We start from the raw sequence: 23,044 nt of genomic DNA, 5'->3' as shown, positions 1-23,044 counted from the left end.
CTGCCCCGTGCTGTCCATGTTGTGCTGTCTGCCAGTCGACAACTGATTAAGAGCCATGGGGTTGGGGGGAGGGAATCTGGGACTTTGGCAAGGGACCCGCTGTGGATGGCAGACCCTGCTCGTTGCAACTGCTTTGGTGGGAGCTGAGTGTGTTCTTTCCCATGGATGCGCTAATGAGCCTGGTGCAGAGTATCAGCTGTCGTATCTCCTTAGTCACTTTTATTGGGAATTGACTCCATGGCTCAGTTGCACTGATCATTAGAAACTTATTTTAATGTGCAGTCTAAACTTTTTTCTCCTTGGCCCGAGGCAATTGCTGCCTGCCCTATTTGGCCGTCACTATGAGTTGCCCTGAGCACTAGTGATGTTACTGGCTTAGGAGTAAAACAGAAGCTGAATAAAGCTTGGCTCCTTGCATACTTCAGGGAAGAGTTACTCGTCTTAAGGTTCAAAACAACACACAAACAGCAACTGAAAACGTCCCTGGGCATGCATGAAAGGCCTTCGATGCCCAATGGGGATGGCCGTGCCTCAGTGTTGAAGATGCTTCTGCAAACCTGCAGTGTTCCAAATTTGTGCTCATGTGCCTTTAGACTCAAAAATCTTGGCGTGAAATATTTAGTACCCTAGGAAAGCTAAATTAATGGTGAGTCAAAGTAATTAAGGCAAAGTAAATAATCTCCAAGGTTCTCATTCCCCGTGAAACTAATTTCATATCTTATCCTTCATGTGTTAAAAATAGTTCTCTGCTAATTCAAGATGCCTGTGCTCTGTGTTGGTGAAGTGCACTTCAGTTCTATTGAAAGGATGCAGATTAGAGAGTTATTTTCAATTGGACACTTTTTTTTTTTTTTTTTTTTAAGAGAGACACTCATTTTGGCACCTTGAGAGCAGGGATCTCTGGGTGAACTGAGAGATGGAAACAGCTGTAACCAGGCAGTTGATGGGCCATTTAGCTTAGATAACTTGCAGCTGCCATGGCCTTTTCATCCTTTCGGCAAGAGCCCTCAGTTCACAGTCCTCTAGCCAGTGAAGAGACTGTCTTAATAATTCTTTTGCAGCATTTTTGATTGACCATAGCTTCACTTCCTCTATGTTGAAAAGTGTGTCACTAGATCTGTTTAGCTCTTTTGAGCAATGAAACATTGGGACTTAAACATAATTTTAGATTTACTTATCACCTTAATACAATCATGAAATGAAAATAGGGAACAGTTGGAGCTTATGGGTCTTTAGACTTCAGTGTGCAAAGCTAACCTTTCTGCAGTTGCGCTGAGGTGTAACACTGTCAGGGGTCCCGGACCGGAGGGGACATGTTACTTTGGCTAGTGTGCCTGCCTGGGAGACTATGTTTCCTCAAGCTAAAGAAACTGCTCTAGGATTTACTATTGTCACAGCAGTGGTCTTGATCACATGAATTCTTTTTCTGCGATAGGAGAGCATTTTTTATTTTTAAATAAATTTTATTTTTATATTCCCCATACAATTGCAATACCCTTATTTTGAACCCAATCCCTCCCCTCCCCGCCACCCACCCCCCATAGAGTGTCTCTGGTTCATAGTTTTTTGTTAATTTTGATTTTCACTTTCTTATACTTATTCTTTTTCCTGGTCTCTTATTTAAGTTTTCTAGATTCCTGCTATGAGTGAGACCATCCGGTATTTTTCTTTTTCTTTCTGGCTTATTTAGCTGAGCATGATCCCTTCCAGCGCCATCCATGTTGCTGCAAATTGCATGTGTTTACCTTTTTTGAATGCTGAGTAATATTCCATGGTATATATGTACCACATCTCCTTGATCCAGTCATCTGTTTTTGGGCATTTGGGTTGTTTCCAAAGCTTGGCTATAGTAAACAGTGCTGCTATAAACATAGGGGTGCAGGTGCTCTTTGGAATTGATGTTTCTGTGTCCTTTGGGTAAATACCTAGAAGTGGAATTGCTGGATCATATGGAAGCTCCATGTTTAGTAGGTCGAGAAATCTCCACACAGCTCTCCATAGTGGTTGGACCAGTTTGCACTCCCACCAATAGTGCATTTCCCTGATTACAAGTGATGTTGAACATTTTTTCATATGCCTGTTGGCCATTTGCATTTCCTCTTCAGAGAAGATTCTTTTTGGCTCTTCTGCCCATTTTTTGACTGGATTATTTTCTTTGTGTTGAGTTTCATCAGCTCTTTGCAGATTTTTGTGATCAGTTCTTTTTCATTAGTGTTGTGTGCAAAAATGTTCTCCCAGTTGGTGGGGTTTCTCTTTGTTTTGGTTAGCTCTTTAATGTGATGTAGTCCCAGCTGTTGATCTTTGCCTTCACTATCATTGCTTTGGGTGATGTGTCTGTAAAGATGTCTTTGATGTGCATATCACGTAGTGTTTCGCCTGTATTTCCTTCTATGTATTTTATGGTTTCAGGTCTTATGTCTAGTTCTTTAATCCATTTTGAGTTGATTTTTGTGTATGGTGTGAGGTAGTGGTCAAGCTTCATTCTTTTGCATGTAGTGACCCAGTTTTCCCAGCACCATTGTTAGGAGAGCATTTTTTAGAAAGAGCAGAGGCATTTGAGGAGTAATGTTTAACATCCAGTCCTTGTTTACCCATAGTTGGGATGTAAGACTATCCCACCATTGCTCACCTGCAACATTCCTCAGTTACATTTTCCTCTTCAAAGAGATGTCTCAACCCCTTAGTGAATCAAGGACCTGTTCTTCCAGAGAAATGTAGTTTTGCTTCTTAATGTTTAGAGGTGGCAATGTGGGAGTGGGATGTGCAATATTCATTGTGCCATTGAGTGGACTTGGTATCCAGTCACACATCCTTGCAGATAAATGTGGCTAATTATTGGAAGGAGAAACAAGGCAAGTGACAAAGGAATCTGTTATTTTTAGACACTTAGTTTTAGTGTGATGACAGTTTTTTTGGACAGAGAAGTGTCCTCTTGCTCATTTTTTAAAAATTTCTCTGAGGAAAAAAAATATTGAAATTGAGTTGAGTATAGGCATATGGTATCTAGAGAGACTAACTTTTTTACTGTAGGGGGAGACATGATATATTTGTACTTTATGACTTTTTAATATACCCACCTTTATTATCATCCTGCCTTACACTAACACAGCACCTAAAAATGCAAAGCATCAGCCTACATGCTGCTCATCATGACTCTTGAATGAACTGGGTAGTGATTATTATCCCTGAATTAAGAGTATTTAAAATTCATTTTTGGATTTGGTGAAATCAACTTGTTATTCTCTCCTTCACCTTTATCTTACAAACTGTTACTAAGTACTTCTGAATGTTATGACAATTTGAGAAGCAATGTACAAAGAAGAGATGGTTCCTGTCCTGGAGGAGCTCATAGACTCCCAGGGGAAGTGGCTTTGGACTAGACTCTTAACACCTTGCCATACACATTACGTACAGTGTGGATGACTTTAGCAGTGTCTTGAGCAAGGTGTGACTCATCCTGACAGGGTAATTGAAGAGTCCTTCATAGAGATGAGAATTAAGCCGGGCTCTCGAAGGGTTCTCTAGATCCAGATGATCATTCAAAGTTGAGACACAGAGGCACAAAGGAACATGGTGTATCCAGGAGAGTAGTATGAAGTGGCTGGGGCGTCGGGAACATGTGGCGATGAGGCTTGGAAAGGTCACATAGTTTGTAAATGACAGAGTCAGGAAAGTACAGACTTTTCTCCCAGATTGATGCTTCTCCTATACTCTAGGGGCTTTATTGTTTACTAGTCCCTCCACCCCAGTACATCATTATTACTCACTATGTAAGCCGTGTTAAAGCATATGACAACTAGGGATTTCATTTGACAAGGTTATCTCATTTAGCAAGAGGTGTGGCTCATATTTGGGTCAAGATATGAGTCTATGTTCCTGTGTACAAATGAAGGTGCAGCGATTGGGATGAGGACCTGGTGTCCTCAGTTCATGTTCTAGTGGGCAAAGCGAGTGCCATTTTGTCAGTCACTAACAGGTACACTGTTACTGCAAAATCCTAGCCCTAGTTTAGAAGTATCCAGGTTATGTATCTTTGACACTTGGAAATCTGAAAGCTTTAGTAATTATTCTGAAGGGGATAGTGATTTTTAAAGCTGTTTCATTGTTTGAAAATGACTTTTTGTTCAAAGAGCTGAGTAAGTGCTCAAAATAATTGAAAATGACTTGAAGGAGGGTAAAGTGGAGGTAAGGCATATTAGCTCTTGGCTGAGATTATTGCTTGAAAGCAGGCGGTTTTGTCAGATTTTGTACACTGTATGTGGTGTAAAGAATAAACCTTTCCTTTTTTTTTTCTGGGAGTCACGATGTTATCTCAGTAATTGAAAATAATCTTCTAAAGTTGCTCTTTAACTAGATTTATACAATCCCCTTTCAAATCAGCTGTTATCTGCCCTTACATTTCACAGTAAATGTTGCTGTCTGCACAGCCCCTGCTAACAAGAAGATCAAGTGTAACTCTTTTCATGATTTGAAATAAAGTGTTTCTATTGTAATTATCCTGGCTCCTGGTTGTGCCGTTCCAAGTGGGCTCATTTCTCAGCTGGGTTTATGAGAACGTTTCTTTGTGGAATATAAGGCCCTCTGTTTCTGCAGTGTTCCCCCCCCCACCCCACAAACATCTTAAAGATTTCTCTAGCTCTCTCAATCATTGTAGTTTTCAGGTTTAAAACATGTTTTCATAGATATTTCAGGGTGTGGGCTGGAATTAAGGAGAGGTAGTTTTGGGAATTCATCTACACTGGGTGGCACTTGGGGTACTGTATCCCCTGTTTATATCTTCACTCACCTCATTTTGGCAAAATTAGAATAAACACTATGCCTATTAAACTACTGTAGGCAGGTTTTAAATAGGTGTTTTATGAGGATGGTGAGACAGGTAAACATTGAAATGTGCTGCTAGGGAGTGTTGTGAAAAGCCGTGGACTCTCCTTTGGAATTCTTCAGAAACAGAATCAGCTCTTACGTGTTTGGTGATAATACTGCAACGGTATTTCTAGATTGTGTTCACATTTTTTATTTAAGTTGCTGTCTAATCTCCTTTGCATTTGGACCTACAATACTGCTTATTCTAGGCTAGCAAAACTTTCAAAAAGTTTTCTTTAAATCAAAATTGCCAATTCCTGACTTCCTCAAGGAAAGTATCAGTCACCAGTCATGGGAAGAGAAAAGGACATTAAATCCAATTGAAGTTGCAGTGTTGACTCAATCTTAGACTGCATGGAGTTGGTTCTCAGTAGGCATTTGCCACTGGTTTTCTGGAAGGTGAAGAAGGCCTGAGGGTTGAGTGGAGGATGGGTTTGGGGTGGAAAGACAGATAACTGAGGCAACTAGTTGGTTTTCTAGACTTATTTTGGGTACAGTCCTATTGGCTCCACTTCATGCTGTCAGTTGGAATGAAGTCGGATTAAGGACCAACTCATCCCTTTAACAACTGGGTGAGTCCCTTGAAATGTTTGAATCCCCATTTCCCTGAATACAAAATAAGAAGGCTGGACAAAATGACTCCCTAGGAGTCTTACTTGCTCTGAAATGATGAATTCTATGAAATCTGAAGAATATTCAATGCACCTATCTGCCAATAATAGAGTGGATTTATGAGTCATTGTAAACATACGTTGTCTGCCACCGTAAACTTTCCATGGTATTGATCAACTTCATTAGTAGGGATAATTGAGAATTGACTGATCACTTAGACACCTTCTTAATTACATTAATTATAAATATTCCATAAATATTTCATGTAATAGTTCACAGGCTTCATATGATGTGACATTTCCCTCCCTTAGATGTCATCTGACTAGGTAGAATCAGTATTGATTTGCATTGTGAGTAGTAGGAGAATTGCTATTTTACCTATTTTCCACAATGGGCTACTAACAGTATCTTTTTAGGACTCTAGGATTCCAAGTGAGTACTTTACCCAAATTATTAACTTCCATCTAGTCAGGATGGATCCAGGTTGTGTTTCCATGTTTCTTTCTGTATTCTGTTTTGTCTTGTTCCGTGATTACTAGTATACTGTCTCATAAAAGACACAGGATCAGTGATAGAGAGTTAAATTCAGATTTCATCGCATGATTAACTAAACAGGTGAAGAAGTTGATAAAGAAGAAACTCAGATCTATTAAAATGAGACTAACTTATTCCATCCCACCCCCACTCCCACCAGAAAACTGAGACTTGGCTGTCCTGTAGAATAAATCATAGCTCCCAACACACATATCTTTCCCCTTTTCTTCTCTAGGTTAGGCTGTTTATAGCTCAAGGAGTAGAGGGAAAGTTGGTGGGGAGGTGTGTGCAGAGGAAATGGAAATAGCTACATCTGTGGCTTGCGTTTTTCCTGGAGCTCTGAACAGAGAGCACACTGTAGGAGAGAAGGGATTGGTAACTGGGTTTAAATTACCCCTGGGCTGCTTTAATTTATGAGCTTCTCACTTAATGGAGATGTTGCCAGATGAATTTCTCAGACTTGTGCCAACATTGAGCGCTCTCTCAAGACGAATCTCAGCAGTCGTATCCATTTCAGATATACCCAGGCATATTAAACATTCTTCTTCTTGTCCTTGCACCAATAACTCCAGCTTTATTTGGCATTTGCTATAGAAAAAGTGGGGAGAGGGGCCGTGCATTCATGACATTTGTAGGAGGGGGCAGAGTGACCTGGAGACTGGTGGAGACCCATGCTTTGTTTTACTACTTTTTCTTCTTGTTCTCCTCCCTCCTCTGAATGCCATTTCCGATTCCTCTCCTGTAAAAGTTTGCAGTATTTTACTAATTGTGCCTGGAAAGTGACACAGATTTGGCTTAAAGCAGGGAGAACATTATGAACACTTAAAAATGTTATATAGCAAGAATCCTGGGTGATTCAACAGACACAAATGAGGAGGAAGACGAGGAGCCACAGTCCCTGGAGTGAATAGCAAGTAGAGGCAGCACTAACAGAGTGCAATTCATCTGCAAACAACCCCCTCCAATGCAGTTAAGGGAGAAGACATCCAAAGTTAGTGGGGGGGGGGGGGTTGATATTTGCATCAAGCTGATGCCAAGTCATTGCTGCTACAGGGTGGAGACAGTTTCTCATACTGTCCCCGTGTGCTATGGCCTCTTTGCGCCCTGTGGAATGTGCTCTGCAAGTTCCCCAAAGTGTGCACAAGGTGTTGGGAAAGGCACAGTATCTATTGATGGTGTAGAGAGATGTGAGTATTTGCCTGTAAGTTTTAGGTTATTTCCCATACATTTTGTAAGAAGTTAGGTGATTTCCTTCAGACTGAAAATATCTGTTAAATTTACTGAACTTCATTCTGAGGAACTTGCTTCTCTCTTACTTTCTCTATATCTGAGAGGAAAATTAAGAGTGGGCATTCCTGTGGGCATTTCTGCTTTGGAAGCTTTGTTTCCTGGAAAGAAAATGAGGGAGGGAGGCAGGAAGGAAGAGCCTCAGGCTTTTCTGACTGTGGGCGTCTCACTTCCAGGTAGTCATAGCCTCCCTCTCAAAGCAGTAATAATTTTATTTGCTTTTTCGGTATTTCTGGACTTTGAAGAAAGTAAATGATATAATGTGTAGACTTTTTCTAGGGAAAAATCATATACAATCATAATTAACATAATACTGCCAGGCAGGTAGCATCTGCTTGTTATGTTTTTCTACTTTTACACTATGGAGTATCTGTGATCCTGGAAGTGAACAGGAATACACAGTGCCTCCCCAGGGCCCCTGAAGAGATTTCCCACAAATCACAGGCATTTGAACTTTGTTTTAGGCAAAGGGTCTTCTTACTTAAAATTTACATATGGTGCCTATTGTTTGGGTTCCCTTGGAAATTTTCCTTTTTTTTTAATTGAAGATTTATTTATGCTTACAAGAGCTGGGGTACAGGCCAGAGGTGTGTGTGGGGGTGAGAGGATTCACCAGAGACAGAGCGGGGAACAGAACAGGCAGACTGACTGAAGTACACTGCTGAGGGGAGCAGCGGGTGAGTCAGGAGAGGTCTGCTGCGCCATGTGGATTGCTCCCTGGCTGGTCGGGAATGCAACTCATGCTGCAGTGGCTGCAGCTAGCTTCATAAGTTGCGTCTTAACCCTTGCACCACCAGGGAGGCCGGAAATTTTCCTTTTTGATACAGCTTATAAAATAGGAGAACTTAACTGCAGAGAGGAGGTTAGAAGGGAGGGAGGATGCAGAGGCTGCAGTGTAGACAGGTGCCGGCAGAGCCAAAGGGCCCAAAACACTCAGAATGAATCTGTGCCTCTGCTGTGCAGTGCAGTGCAGGCTGTAGTGCTAACTCCCTGGTTACAGGACAGGGTGGGGGTAGTGTGGAGGGTTGGGGTGGGGGATGGTGGGTGGTGGAGAGGACCTGGTCAGGCAGCAGGCTGTAGCCTCTAGCGAGGGTTCTAGACTGCTGTAAACCTCAATAGAGTTCAGTGTGAATACATATCCTAACATTCATAATGATCATAGGGGCCATTGAAAGAGTCAACTACAATCATTGGTTTGTTTTAGTGATACAGGGCCACACGCACATCTCATTTTGAAAGGATTTAATTTTTAGAAGTTTTCAATAACATTTAGCACTGGGCAGTACTTTCTAGCTTTCTACAAAATATGCTGAACCAGCCCAGAAACTTTTGGATGATGGCAAGTAATGAAGTGTTTATGTTTTCATTATCTAACAGGCAAGAAAACAACTCTGAGCTGTGATTTCACAGTATATCACTGGAGGGAAGAGAGTCTCGCTGTTGATTATAACCCCTCAAATGAGCAGATGCTTGTGCATCCAGTGAGGCACTCCCATTGCCCCACATTGTACATCTTATGATACATAGGCAATTGCATGACTGTCCAATAGAATGTGAGTCTCGGGGAGGCAGAGACCATGTTACTACTGCTCACAGTTGTGACTTTAGCATTGCTTGATGAATGGATGGGCAGCTATACCTAAATATAGGGCAACCTGATTATCTTTCACCCTGGCTGGAATCAGACACCATCTAAGAAGTAAACTCTGAAAGCATTCCCTGTATCTGTATACTGAACAAACATCATTGTTTTTCAAGGTGATATAAAATGGCAGATCTGTGGAAATCATTAATCCTTATTTTTAAAATATGTATCAGATGATTCTGATGTGCAGTTTGGAATGTCAACCTCAGATTTAGAGTTAAACAGTTATAATTTATTCTCATAGAGAGTGTTTTCTCCATAGTTTTTATCTCCATTTTTAAAAAAATGAGATATCCTCTGATTAGGCATTGTAGAGACCATTTCAACATAGCATGTGGATAGAAAAAGTTAAATTGGATGAATTCTATTTTAATTCCAAGAGTCTGTGAATCTGGGGATAGATGTTTATTGTATAATTTTTTGCATATTTTTGAGGCCAATTTCCAACCCAGTTTTTCATCTACTTTACTTTCATACACCGGTTTTCTTTGTTTCTTTCTCTAGTTTGTTCTAAAATAGAACTATTTTTCTCACGTTCCTGATCATTGCGTAAACTGGATGTCCATTGCCTGGTGTAGCCTGTTTTCTAGTCAGCACCATGCCAGCTCTACTGCTACTGTCTGCCTCTCTGTCACCCTCTTCCCCTCAAACCTGGCAGGACTTGAAACAACCCAAAATATTTATTTGTGACTGCGTGTTTTTATTATATTTACTATTTGCATTCATGATATTGCTGGTATTTTATCAGTATTGATATTATCAAACTAGCATCATTTATTGGGTAATAATCATGCTCTAAGATGTTATGAACTTGATTTCATTGATTCATCTAACTCCTGGTACCTCGGCCCTAGATGACCTCCATTTTTACCAACTTAAAAAGCCTAGGGCTTAATAAGTTACTTTAGTAACTTGCCCAAAGTCATTTAATATGTTAGTTTTAAGTTAAGCTTTCTTATTTTGAGATAATTGTGGATATCTAAGCAGTTGTAAGAAATTATAATATAGAGAGATCCCTTTTGTACCTTTTATTTGGTTTCTCCAAATGATAAAAATCTTACAAAACCATAGTGAAATCTCACAGCAGGAGACTGACATTGATGGAGTCAAGTACAGAACAACCCACAGGGGACCTCCAGGCTGCCTCCCTTCCTGCCCACCCCCCGCCATGGCTGTGCTCCAGCACCCACCCTCCAGCCTGTTTTCCATCTCTATAATTTTGCCATTTCAAGAGTGTTATTTAATACAGTATGTGACCTTTTAAGAATGACTTTTCTTTTCCCACTCAGAATAATTCCCTGGAGATTCATCTAAGTTGTTGTGTGTGACACTTTGCCCCTTTTTATTGTTGAGAGAGTAGCCCAGGTTTTTAGACATTTTTTTTCTGTCAAAGGATTTCTGGGTTGTTCCCAATATTTTACTAGTATGCATAAAGTTGCAATGGACAATTTTTTTAAACATATCCCAGGGTTATATTTTTTTCTGGCATAAAAGCCCATGAGTACAATTAGTAGGTAGATCATCTTTTGATTTAGAAGAAACTGCCAATCTGTTTTCAACAGAGTTCTTTCTCTACCATCTTACACTCCCACCAGCCACACAAAAGTCATCTATTTCTGCATCTTCAGTAGTATTTGATGTCATTTTTTACTTAGCTATCTTAATAGGCATTTAGAGATATTATGGTTTTAGTTTGCACTTCTCTCATGAAGTGTCTTTCATCTGTATTCAAGTGGCAGCCTGACTCAGGCTTGGCTGGTCAACTTACGGTCGAGGAGCTCTGAGAAGGCCATGCCATGTGGCCTCCTGACCCCACTACTCTGCAGGCTGGCTGCCGGCGGGTGGGTTTGAGTTCAGGGGCTTTGGAGACTCATATTGGAACTGGTTCCTGGGTGTCCTGTTACTCAAAACAAGTCAGGAGGTCAACCCAGATTTAGGGAACAGGGAAACAGACTCATCAGACTCTTGATAGAAGTTGCAAAGTCAGACAGATACCAAAGGGCATGATACTTTGAGGAACAGAGAGTTGGGACCCACTTTACATTTAATCTATAGCATCAGGTATCTTTGGTATCTTCCATCCATTTTTTTTCCTACTTCATAACACACATTAGTCTTGGAATAAGTGTACCTTAGTGAAAAGGTATTTGTGAGTTGGAAAATCAATTGTGTGTATGTGTTAAGAAATTGGATTAAAGGTACCTCAAGCCCTCATATTATCTAACTTATTTATGAAGATTTACCTTTAACATGTGCAGGGTTGACTTCTGCCTAAATTACAATGGGGCTGTAATAATTAGAGAAGATCATATTTTCATCATTTTTAAAGTGTTAAGTGTTATCTAGACTTGTTTATGTCTGTCTGATTTCAACTCAACTGCTTCTGGGACAGTCCCTAAATTTAGTGAATCCTAAGTACCAGGTGTTGGCATGAGAAAGAGGAAGCAGGTACCTGCTAAGGTTTCCAGTCCAGTGGGACACATGGCTGTACATGAAATACTGGGGGCTGTGTTGTGTGTCTCCCACAACAGCTTTTCTCTGTACCTCAGGCACTTACTACATTTTCCTTCTAGCCAGGGAGGACATGGCCCCAACTGCTTCCACTTTCCCACCCCTGCTTACCAACCACACATGAGCTTTGTATGTGCACCCGGGTATCGCACATGACTTTGCTAATTGCCAGTGTTCTGGGGATGGTTTTTCTAATTAGTAAAGGATTTTCTCATTTGCTGGCAAATTTTGCTCATTTTAGTAATGAACTATGCCCTAACACCATAATTATTTTGTGGCCTTGGTGGACAGCCTATTATTCTCTGTAACGTTTTATTCATTTTGCTAAGATTCATCTAAGGAGTAACCAATATGTCTATCTGCCATTTTGCCTAGTTGACAACTTAGAAAACAGTCCTTGAGAGCTATAATTTTATTTTCGTAGAAACTGTTGGGACAGATGAGAAAAGCCTAGGGAAGACCTGCCAAGTGTTAGGAGTAGTAACCTGGCTATGGGTTTAGTGATGATTTGTTTTCTAATTTTATACTGTAGAAAAATTTTATAATTGTGTTTTCTAATTTTATACTGTGATTGTAAAAAAAATAGAAATAAAAATTATGGAAAGAATTTAGGACCAGAGACAGAATTTATAACCAGAGAATGTGTGACAGTGAGAGGCTTCAAACTTTACAGGTACACAAGGCTCTGCTGAAAGACATTGCAGAGGCCCTCTGAATGTCTCTTTCATCAATGCAGAGACAGGGAGCAGGTTTAGGAATTTTCACCAGGTTTCATTCTTTGACATGAATTCTGTATGTTTCCCCCCTGGGGTCTCTGTTTTCCTCTACCCTTCATAAAACATGTCATTCATACTCAAAGATGATGCTTTTGACAGTGATGGTCATCTGGATGCATGGATGTAGCTGCAAAGGCTCATATTCAACCCCAAAGCCTTTCAGTTAGGAACATGTTTTGGAGTTTTCCAAGCAGTGTGTAAGGGAAAAGTGGTTTGTGTTTTCAGGTTTGTAACAATGGAATCCTTTCTTGTATTGCCCAAGCAGATAGAATTCTGGTGACAGGAAGGATGGACAAAACATGTGACCTCTGAGCTTTCCATTGTGAAGAATCAGTGCAGCAAAGTGAATGTACTGCATTGTGAAGTAAGCATCCTATTTATGGCTGTGGGGTCAACAGGAATAAACCAGATTAGTAAAACAAGTAGTCTACGTGAATTAATAATGCAAACATTAGAGTCCAGAGCCCAGGACACAAAACACAGCACAGAGAGGAAATACTCCAGTCTATCTCGCTATTAAAGAAATCAGGCTATGACAGGATGAGGAAACGAAGGAAATCAGGGTCCCCTGAGCTCCTCACCTGTGGTGAGGGATTACAGTGTTTCATATTTCAGAAGCTGTTTTAGGGAGGAGCACAAGCATTAAATCTTAGCATTTTCCCCAAACTACTTGGCTGATAGGCTCAAAGACTCAAATCTAAGAGATAGACACAGAAATGCTGAGGATGCAGCTACTTTTCCTTTCTCTCCTTGGAAATTTAAGTTGTCTCCACAGTGTACTTTTACCTACTTGTAGCTGTGATCATCTTCCTTTGTTCCGATATATCAGAAAGATATTATTTCTGATATGCATTTCTCTTTTTTTGAAAAGCAAAACAATTGGGGGGTTATTTTAATTTTGGGGTTACATTTTTGCTCTTCCATTTGTGTACATGTTCCACTCACCCTCCACCAAACCACCCGTGCCCACCCCCACCTGCCTTCCTCCCCCATCCCTCTCACTCCCCACCCTCCCTTTCCTTTGGTAACCATTAAATTCCCACCACCATTCCTTATACCCCCTGTCCCTTTTCCCTCCCTTCTCCACTCTACATCAGAGCCCTCACTGTCTTTATTAATGTCTTCTAGCTTTTGTAAGTAAATGTCCAGTATTTGTTTTTGTCATTCTGACTTGCTTTGCTGTACATATTTCCCTTGAACTCCCTCCATTTTGCTGTAAATGGCTGCATTTTATCTTCCCTTATGGCTAGATAGTATTCCACAGCCTGACTATACCACATCGTCTGGATCTAGTCATCTATTGATGGCCTTTAGGCTGCTTCCATGTCCTAGCTATTGTAAATAGTGCTGCAATAAACATTGTAGAGCATATAAGGGGTGTGTGTGTATGTGTGTGTCTTGATGGCTTCATATTCTTTCACTGGGTGCCCAAGAGTGGGATTGCTGGGTTGTATGGTATTTCCATTTTCAGTTTTTAAAGATGAATCCAGATCACTTTCTGTTAATCTTAATTTGAATCCTCTGGCAATTCCAGGATACAATACCAATATATAAAAACCAGTGTATTTTGATACACTGGTATGAACAATGAAAAATTGAAGTAAAAGTGCCATTTAAAATAGCATCAGGGCCTCCCCTGGTGGCACAGGTGGTTGAGCTCAGTGCTGTGAAGCTGTCCACAGCCTCTGCAGTGTGGGTTCAATCGCTGCGGGCCTCAAAACAACCCACATGGCGAGCAGACCTCTCCTGTCTTGCCTGCTGCTCCCCGCAGCAGTGTATTTCTGTCGCCTGCCTGTTCTGTTCCCCACTCTGTCTCTGGTGAATCCTCTCACCCTCCCATGCATCTGGTCTGTACCCTGATTCTTGTATAAATGAATAAATAAAATAGCATAAAAAATATGAAATGTTAAGAATAAGTCTGACAAAAGATGTGCAACACTGAGACTCTGAAAAACCATAAAATATTAATGACAAAAATTAAAGAAAGTCTAAGTGGAAAGCTCTAACTTGTAACATGATCAGAAGTCTCAATATTGTTATATTGCCAGTTTGCCTCAAATTGACCTATAGATCGAGGCCATCCCAGCCAAAATGCCAGCAGTTTTTGAAATCAAAATGTTGAATCTGAAAACTCACTGATGGGCAAAGGACCTAGAGTAGTCAAAATGGCTTTGGAAAATAAGAACAAAGTTGAAGGCCTAAAACTACCTGAGTGCAAGATTTAGAAAGCTCAGTAATCAAGAGCTTTGTGCCAGGGTCACAGTAGACAAATAGATTACAGGAACAGCAGAGACAGTCAGAAATACACACACACATCTATAGATAACTTATACAGACAATTTAGACAAAGATGCAAAGACAATTCAGTAGAGAAAGAATTGTTTTTCAACAAGTGACTGGCAAATTAGATAGCCATAACCAAAATAAATTAATAAATAAAATCACATTGAACATTGAACCAGACCTCATAGTACATGTAAAAACGAACACAAAATATATCATAGACATACATCTAAAACCTAAGACTATAAGTCTTATAGGAAAAAAAAATGAAACTATTTTTGTGATAATGGATGAAGATTTCCTAGATATAATACCAAAACCACAATCCATGAAACAAATTGATAAATTGGTCCTCATAAAAATTAAAATTTCTATTTAAAAGATCATTCCTAAGAAAATACAAATAAGTCACAGATTGGGAGAAAATATCTGTAAATATATCTGACAACAGTTCCTTCCAGCATATAAAAATAGCTTTCGAAACTTAAGAAAATAATTCACTAAAAAATGAGCAAATGATTTAAACAGATGCTTCACCAAAGAAGAAATATGGACGATAAATAATAAATAAGCACATAAAAATGTTCAATATCATTAGTCATTAGGGAAATGCAAATTTAAACCCCAATGAGATAATAGACATATCAGGATGGTTCTAATTAAAGCAACTAACCATATCGAGTGTTGACAAGGACATAGAGGAAATGAAACTTTCATGCACTCTTAGTGGGAACGTAAAATGACACAGCTGTGTTGGATGAAAGTTTGGCAGTTTCTTAAAAATTACACATGTGCTTACCGCATGATTCATCCATTCACACTCCTGGATACTTACCCAGAAGGAAATAAAACATGTGTTTCCACAAAGATGAAAGTTTGTGGCAGTGTACTTTGTAATAGCCAAAGTCTTGAAGAACTCAAATCTCAACAACAGATGAAAGGACAAAACTCTTTGCAGCATATTCATATCCGTGTTGAATCAACACAGGGATAATACATAAGGAATTGTTGATTCCTACAACAACATAGATAACACTCAATATAATTATACCGGGTGAAAGAAACAAGGCAAAAAAAGTATAAACTGTATGATTCCATACATAAAACAAGAGAAAATGCTAATGAGTCTATTTGTGTCATAAGATAAATCTTTGGAGGCCTGGAGAGTGAGAGGCAGAGATAACAGAAGGGCAGGACGTAGTGAGTGTGTTCATTGTCTTGATTGTGGTGATGGTTTTTATAGGGGTAGCCATATGTTGAAACTTAGTAAGTTGTATACTTTAAAATTTTCACTGTGTTGAAATTGAATTATTCCTTCATAGGGCTATTAAAAAAAAAACAGTGAAGTCCTACAGCAGGCAGGAGAATGGGAGTGGTCCAGGGCATTTTGTGGGGACAAAGAAAGGCGTGGGTAATTCTTAAAGAGGAGAGCTGGTGAGCCCTGACAGGGGAGGTGACCTTCACTAAGCCAAGGAAGATAAATAACTATTTCTTCAAACTGCTACAAAGACAAAATTTTCCAGGCACAGAGGCAGTGTCAGGGAAAACAGAGGTGTAAAGGAGCAGGACAAAAGCTTTGAGGACTCACAAGAGGTTTAACATCCTGGCAGCCTTGCAAGTAAATGAATGTAGGCAATCAGAGAGAGGCCAGACCAGAGAGACCTTGTTTGTCATACTGAGGTATCAGGATTTTAGCTCATAGGCACAGGGAGCTGCTGAAAGTGTTTAATCTTCTCAGTAACACTTATTCCACACACATGGGTAAAGGTCCATTCCCACGAGGAATATTCAAATTACAAATATTCTTTTGTAAAATGAATGCTTAGCTGTATTAATTAAAATATGTAGAATTTTTATTAAATAAGAATTTTCTATTGATAAAGACTCAATATGAACACTTCCTATGAAAATATTTTATTTTGTAAGCCAAAAAGAAAAAGAAAAATACCGGATGGTCTCACTCATAGCAGGAATCTAGAAAACTTAAATAAGGGACCAGGAAAATGAATAACTATAAGAAAGTGAAAATCAAAATCAACAAAAAACTATGAACCAGAGACACTTTTTTGGGGGGCGGGGGCGGGAGGGGAGGGATTGGGGTCAGAATGGGGGGGGCTGCAATTGTATGGGGAATATAACAATAAAATTTATAAAAAAAAAAAAAGAAAATATTTTATTTTGATTGGACCCAAAAGAATTTTGATTACATGAAAAATTGGATACCAAATGCCAGAGGTGCAGACACATTCACATGGGTATACATTCCTGGTTTCTCTCCTGTCTTCTCCTTCTCCACCTATTGCCACAGAGGCCACATTCATCAACCTTATAACAAGGTTTATTAAAACAACAGCTTATAAATCAGGGTTCTTCCCTCCATCTAAGTTGTGCAGTTACAGCAGAGTGGAGTTGAGAACTGAGCTCAGCGCCTTGGAGATTTTGGAAGGTGTCTATGTGTGATGAGCTCCAGGGGTCCAAGTACTACTCCCCATCCTTCTGGGAGTGCTTTGAAAAGCTCCTTGTGGTCTTGAAGATCCACATTTCAAGGGCACCTGTTCACCCCTCAGCTAAAATATTATACTTTTGACTCCACTAAAGGATGCTGGAAATAATACCAGCATGGGGAGAGCACTGAAGACCGGAGCCCTCTAATTACCACGTTTGCCTTGATTCCACGGTAAATATTCCCACTGCCTGATGATGATCTTTGGTCACTTAGCCCAGTATTTTGTTCACCTGGTAGGAAAATTTTCTTGTTTTTTTTCTTTCACCTGGGAATGGACCTTTACCCATGAGTGTTGGAAAACTGAATCTTCAAGGGCAACCTCCATGTGCACCTGGGGGAAACCTAAAGATGTATTGCCTCTGACATGTAGCACAAGTGGGTTAGTAATATTTTAATTTTAATTTTTGAAAATAAAATCCAGCATGAATAATTGCTTGAGTACTGGGGATGGTGATGAGGTTTAACTTTATAATATAGTAGATTTGCTAGGGTATGTATCAATTTAATTTTAATAATCATTAACTACTGGGAGAGTTAATATTATATTCAGCAAAATTCACTGAATTCTTAAAGCTCATAAGTAAAACAGCAACAACAATGCAATAAAATGATGGTGAGAATAGTTTCACTTGCTTCATAATTTTGCTGTGATGACAATTGTTGGATATTAACTACTCATCTACCTAAAAATAGGGGAGAAGTGAACATTACTATCATTATCTCTGTTTTTACGGTTACTCTTAGTTTAGAAAATAACATCAGTCACATTCTCAGAGATCACTGGTTTACGCAGGTTTTAAATTAAGTCAAACCCTATTAATTGCCAGGTGAGCACCAGCAGGGAACAGGTGCATCTCTGCTCCCGTGATGCTGATGCTGACGTGGCCTTTGCTGTTGTCACCCAGCCAGCATTTCCATGGTGCCTTTCTCCAAGCTAGTGCCAGCTTGGGCCACAGAGGCCCCTGTGCAGTTATTTAAAGGCGCAAAGACAAAGTCATGTTTTCCCCTATATGGCACACATCTGTTGTCATAAACGAACCATTTCATACTTTAGAGTCCTTTTGTTTTTTTTTAAAGATTTATTTATGCATACAAGAAGTGGAGTACAGGCCAGAGGTGTGGGGGGTGAGAGGATTCATCAGAGACAGAGTGTGGAGCAGAACAGGCAGATTGACTGAAATACACTGCTAAGGGGAGCAGGTGAGACATGAGAGGTCTGCTGTGCCTTGTGGGTATCTCCCTGGCCGGGGATCAAACTTGTCCTGCAGAGGCTGCGGATAGCTTCATAGTGCTGCGTCTTAACCTCTTGTGCCACCAGGGAGACCCTAGAGTCCTTCTTGCATAGGCTTTAGGACTAGGTGACAAAGCCACGGGAAACGGGATCTTTCTGACCCTTTCTGGAAATAACTGTAACTGAATTTGCCGTCTGCCTTTTTCACATCAACATCAAAATATATTCATGTCAGTAACTTTACATGATACTGACACTTCATTTATAATAAATATCCACTAAAATTCAGATGAGAAGAGTTCTGCATGACTCCATGATAACCATGATCATTGTTGTATCTGTTACTATTGATAATGATAGTAATAATTACTGTGTGCTAAATACTTTTTATTACTTCACATGTGGTTACTAATGTAACCCTCAGAATAACCCTACAAGGTAGATGCTATCATTTTTCCTATTTTTCATGTCTGAAAACTGAATTTCTGAGAAATTAAGTAACTTATTCAAAGTTACAGAGCTTGCAATTTATGGAGGAATATCCAGGCAGTCTGCTTTGAGTCTGTGTTCTGAATTGGTGTGCTCTATTGCCTTTTAATTATGTAATCTTTGGGGAAAATCATCTTAAAGACTTAATAGAAATTATTACCTAAATAGCATTAATAACAAATAAAAGAGTAATGTTGCTACAATTTATTGAGTTCTTACTATATAAGGTACTGTGCTAAGTACTTTGCATGTATTATTTACTGTTTTGCATGTATTATTTAACCCTCTTAATAATGCTTTGTGGCAGGTATTATCACTCACATTTTTAGAAAGAAAAATGAGGCCTAGAGAGGTTTATTGTCTTGCCCAAGGCCAGATAGTAAATTTGAAATAGCATTGAAAGCCAAGTCCTTGGCTCAAATACTTGTGTTTTTAACCCTATGCTAAAAGGTGATAAAAGAACTCAGATTGAACTATTTTCATGCATAGGATGCTCTGCTATGTGATTCATGCCATTTAATTTTGAACCTTTTGGTTAATATAGATGACTTGTATATATCAGAGAGGCTGCAGATTCTCAAACATTTTTCCACATTTAAAGTGTTTAAAACAGCGAGATTGATGTTTGCGCAGGAGTTCTTAGCAGCCTGGTGGAGTCTAGCCTGTTTCTCAGAGTGAAGTATGCGATTGCATGAAATACAGAGAATGACAAGGAGCCAGTTAGACTGAAAACGTTATCAAATTATGAAAAATTATCTGTTTTGAGGGCCTACCGTGCTTCTTTGTTAACACATTGCATATAGCAGTGGGTATAATGACCACTGTAATTTTAAACTGGTTATGAGCAAAGATAATATTTTGAAATATCAACAAGTACAATGAGATATGAAAAGATCACCAACTTCTGTTGACCTGTTGGTGACAAATATGTAAGTACTGTTAGTGCCATCACGATTTGTCACCTAAATTCATCCAAGTAGGTGCTAAATTTCAGTCAGGTACTGGTGAGAATATAGATCTGTTTTTTTCCCCATCAGAGTTTTATATCTCCATGAATTTTCCATGGACCCCTGTGAAATCCAATGATTAACCAATTCCCTTTCAGAGGGTATTGCTTAATCAAGTGAAAGGTGTCCGCTTTAACTTACCATTCACATCTGGGTCCTCCGACCATTTTTGCCTCAACATTGCACAAGAATCTGTGATTCCCTCCCTCCACCATGTAGAGGCTGGCATGAGAAGGTTTCCCCTGGGAACGAGGAAGGCTTGGAAGTCCTATTCCTGCCTGACTTTAACCTCATAGTTGATTATTTGCCAACTCTTAAAGTGAAAACACAACCCTCACCACCTTAGATCGCATAGTTCTAAGAGTGAAGGCAAAAAAACACAGAGGTATGGGGCTGAGGAGGGGATTACTTTGCCCAGAAAGGTCTTGTCAACAGGAGTAGCCGTTAATGGGAGACTTAGGTGTTCAAGGGAAGTTATTTGACCTTACAATAGTGATGGAATCCATTAGAATTTTACCTTACTGGGCCTCCCCAGTAGTGCAGTGGGTTGAGCCCAGCGCTGTGAAGCTGTCCATAGACTCTGCAGCATGAGTCAATTCCCGCCTGGCTGGGGAGATTCCCACATGGCGTGGCAGACCTCTCCTGTCTCGCCGCTGCTCCCCTCAGCAGTGTATTTCGGTCCTTCTGCCTGTTCTGCTCCCCGCTCTGTCTCTGGTGAATCCTCTCACCCTCCTGCACCTCTGGCCTGTACCCCAACTCTTGTATAAAAATAAATAAATCTTTGAGAAAAAAAAAAAGAATTTTACCTTACCCCATATCTCCTTTCTCATCAAAGCAATATGATGTTTGTTACCATGGAACATTGGTTCATTTGTTCATTCAGAAATACTCACTCTCTTCCATGTCCCAGGCACTGAATTATCATTTACCCATCATTTGAATCTCACAATTCTTTGAAATGATACCCATTTTTCAAAGTAGCAACCTGAAGTATATGGTGGTATTGATGTGCTTATAATTGGTAGAACCAATCATTTTTCCTTTGTTCTGAGATGTACTACTTACTCTTGTCAGCCTGCTCGACTGGAGGGAGAGGGTCCAGTAACTGAGCAATTTAGGGGCTCTGATTCCCAGGAACATCTGAGCCATGGTGTATTAGACTAACTGATACAAAGGAATAGAGATTTCCAGCTGAAATTGGCTGAACTTGTTAAGAGCAGACAAACTGCATTTTGAAGTTCAGACTGCTATTTGGAAGCAAGAAAGCAGATTTCGGGTTAATGGATTTGGAGTCAGATTACTCTGTGCTTGGCTGGCTTTTGGTAAATCTGTCATATGTTATGAGGCCTCTATAAATTCTGTGTACTCTCCTGGTTTTCTTGTATGCTGTTTTATTCATCATTACCTATTTACCCTCAATTTTGCTTTTCCATTGCTAGGACCCCCCCCTTTTTTTCTGCCTTTCAGAAATTCTCTATCACTTTTCTCAGAACTCTGCATGAATGGGGATTCTTTGAACCCTGTGAAATGCCTTCTGCCTTTTTGTTCAGTAGGTTTTCTTATTCCTATTGTCCCTTAATTTAAGATGAGGGGTTAACTACTGCCCAGGTTAGATCCCAGTGCAACCACTTTCATTCTTTTAGTAACATTGCATGTCTAAACCCTGCCCTGCCCCATTCCTAATCACCCTCTGTCCTTCAAAGCTCCTCTTAGATTTTAACCCCCATTACCCTAAGATAAACTTCTAAAAAGTTAGCTGTCATATACCAGTTTTTTTAATTTTAATTCATTTTTTACTCTTTATAATGTTTTTCTAGTGACACAATCTAAGACTATATAAAATTCATATATAACAATAATGCACTATTGTAGAAAATGAAAATATCCAGTCCCACAAGTTCCTTTCCATTTAATGTCTGTTTCTTCAATCTCTTTCTTTCCTGTGTCTACACAAACATATGTCAGAACAGAGTTATTTATTTCCATATACATATGACAAATCTGCATATTCTCCTGCAACTTGCCTTTTAAAATCTGTACTTAGGGGGTATGTCAGAACAGAGTTATTTATTTCCATATACATATGACAAATCTGCATATTCTCCTGCAACTTGCCTTTTAAAATCTGTACTTAGGGGGCCTCCCTGGTACTACAGTGGGTTGAGTGCAGCACTGTGAAGCTGTCTGCAGCCTCTGCAGCATGAGTTCGATTCCCAGCTGGCCAGGGAGATTCCCGCATGTCATGGCAGACCTCTTCTGTCTTGCCCGCTGCTCCCCTCAGAAGTGCTTTTAGTCTGTCTGCCTGTTCTGCTCCCCATTCTGTTTCTGGTGAATCCTCTCACCCCCAACGCCTCTGGCCTGTACCCCAGCTCTTGTATAAATAAATAAATCTTTATAAAAAAAATGTACTTAGCCAGAGGTCAGTTTCCCAAATATGTAAAGAACTCATACAACCTAATCAAAAAAATGGGCCCAAGGCCCAGGTTGACAATTCTCCAAAGAAAACATTCAGGTAGCCTATAGGCACACACAAAAAAAATGTCCAGTAACACTTGTTATAAAGGAATTGCAAATCTAAACCACAGTGACATATCAGCTCACCTCTGTGAAGATGGCACATATAAAAAAGACATAACAACAAAGATTGGTGAGGGTGTGGAGAAAAAGGAACTCTCAGCCACTATTGGAGGAAATATAATTTGGTGCAGCCTCGGTGGAAACCAGTAGAGAGATACTTAAAAAAAAATTGAAATACTATGTGATCCAGCAATGCCAATGTTTGTCATTTACTCCCCAAATATGAAAACTCTAATACAAAAATATTATATATTATATTATTACATAGCAGCATTATTCACAATAGCCGAGTCATGGACCTAACCTAAGTGCCCAATGATAGGTGCCTGGATAAAGAAATTTTGGACTATGTACTCAATGGAATACTACTCATTTGTTAAAAAGATGAAATAATAACCTTTGGGACACAAATGGATGAATCTTGAGGTGATTATGCTAAGTGAAATAACTAGAAAGTGAAAGACAGATATTGGATGGTTTCATTTACCTGTAGAATAAATAACCAAAGAAAACGAACTAGCAAAGCACAGTAAAAATATGTCTTAGACTCTGGGAACTGTATCTGGTTACCATAGGGAATAGGTGGGGGTGGGCAGGGAGAATGGTTTGCAGAAGGAAAGGGCATTGGATATCAGTACTGGAGTTTGGGTGAAGGATGAGTGAAATATGCACATAAGGAGGTGTAAAGAAGTATCCCCAAACCTATAAAATTATGTAAGTGAC

At 39.7% G+C, this 23,044-nt stretch overlaps 1 protein-coding gene across 13 annotated transcripts in view; it reads left to right on the top strand.

The window, feature by feature from the left end:
* ENOX1 (ecto-NOX disulfide-thiol exchanger 1) overlaps positions 1-23,044 on the top strand; it is a 522,650-nt gene that overhangs the window by 19,949 nt on the left and 479,657 nt on the right. For 2 of the 13 annotated variants that reach the window (XM_054701765.1, XM_037526959.2), the window contains exon 1: positions 12,496-12,592. The exons of the other annotated variants lie outside the window; for them this stretch is intronic. The gene's annotated coding sequence lies outside the window, so the exon portion shown is untranslated. Of the gene's footprint in view, positions 1-12,495; positions 12,593-23,044 lie in introns of those variants that run through there. 13 annotated transcript variants of the gene reach the window in all.

The sequence above is a fragment of the Talpa occidentalis genome, unplaced genomic scaffold, assembly GCF_014898055.3.
Source record: "Talpa occidentalis isolate TD23 unplaced genomic scaffold, MPIMG_talOcc4v2.1 talOcc4.5, whole genome shotgun sequence".
In the NCBI taxonomy this organism is placed as follows: domain Eukaryota; kingdom Metazoa; phylum Chordata; class Mammalia; order Eulipotyphla; family Talpidae; genus Talpa; species Talpa occidentalis.
Note: the sequence above shows the minus strand (reverse complement) of the source record. Positions and strands in the feature narration are given on the sequence as shown.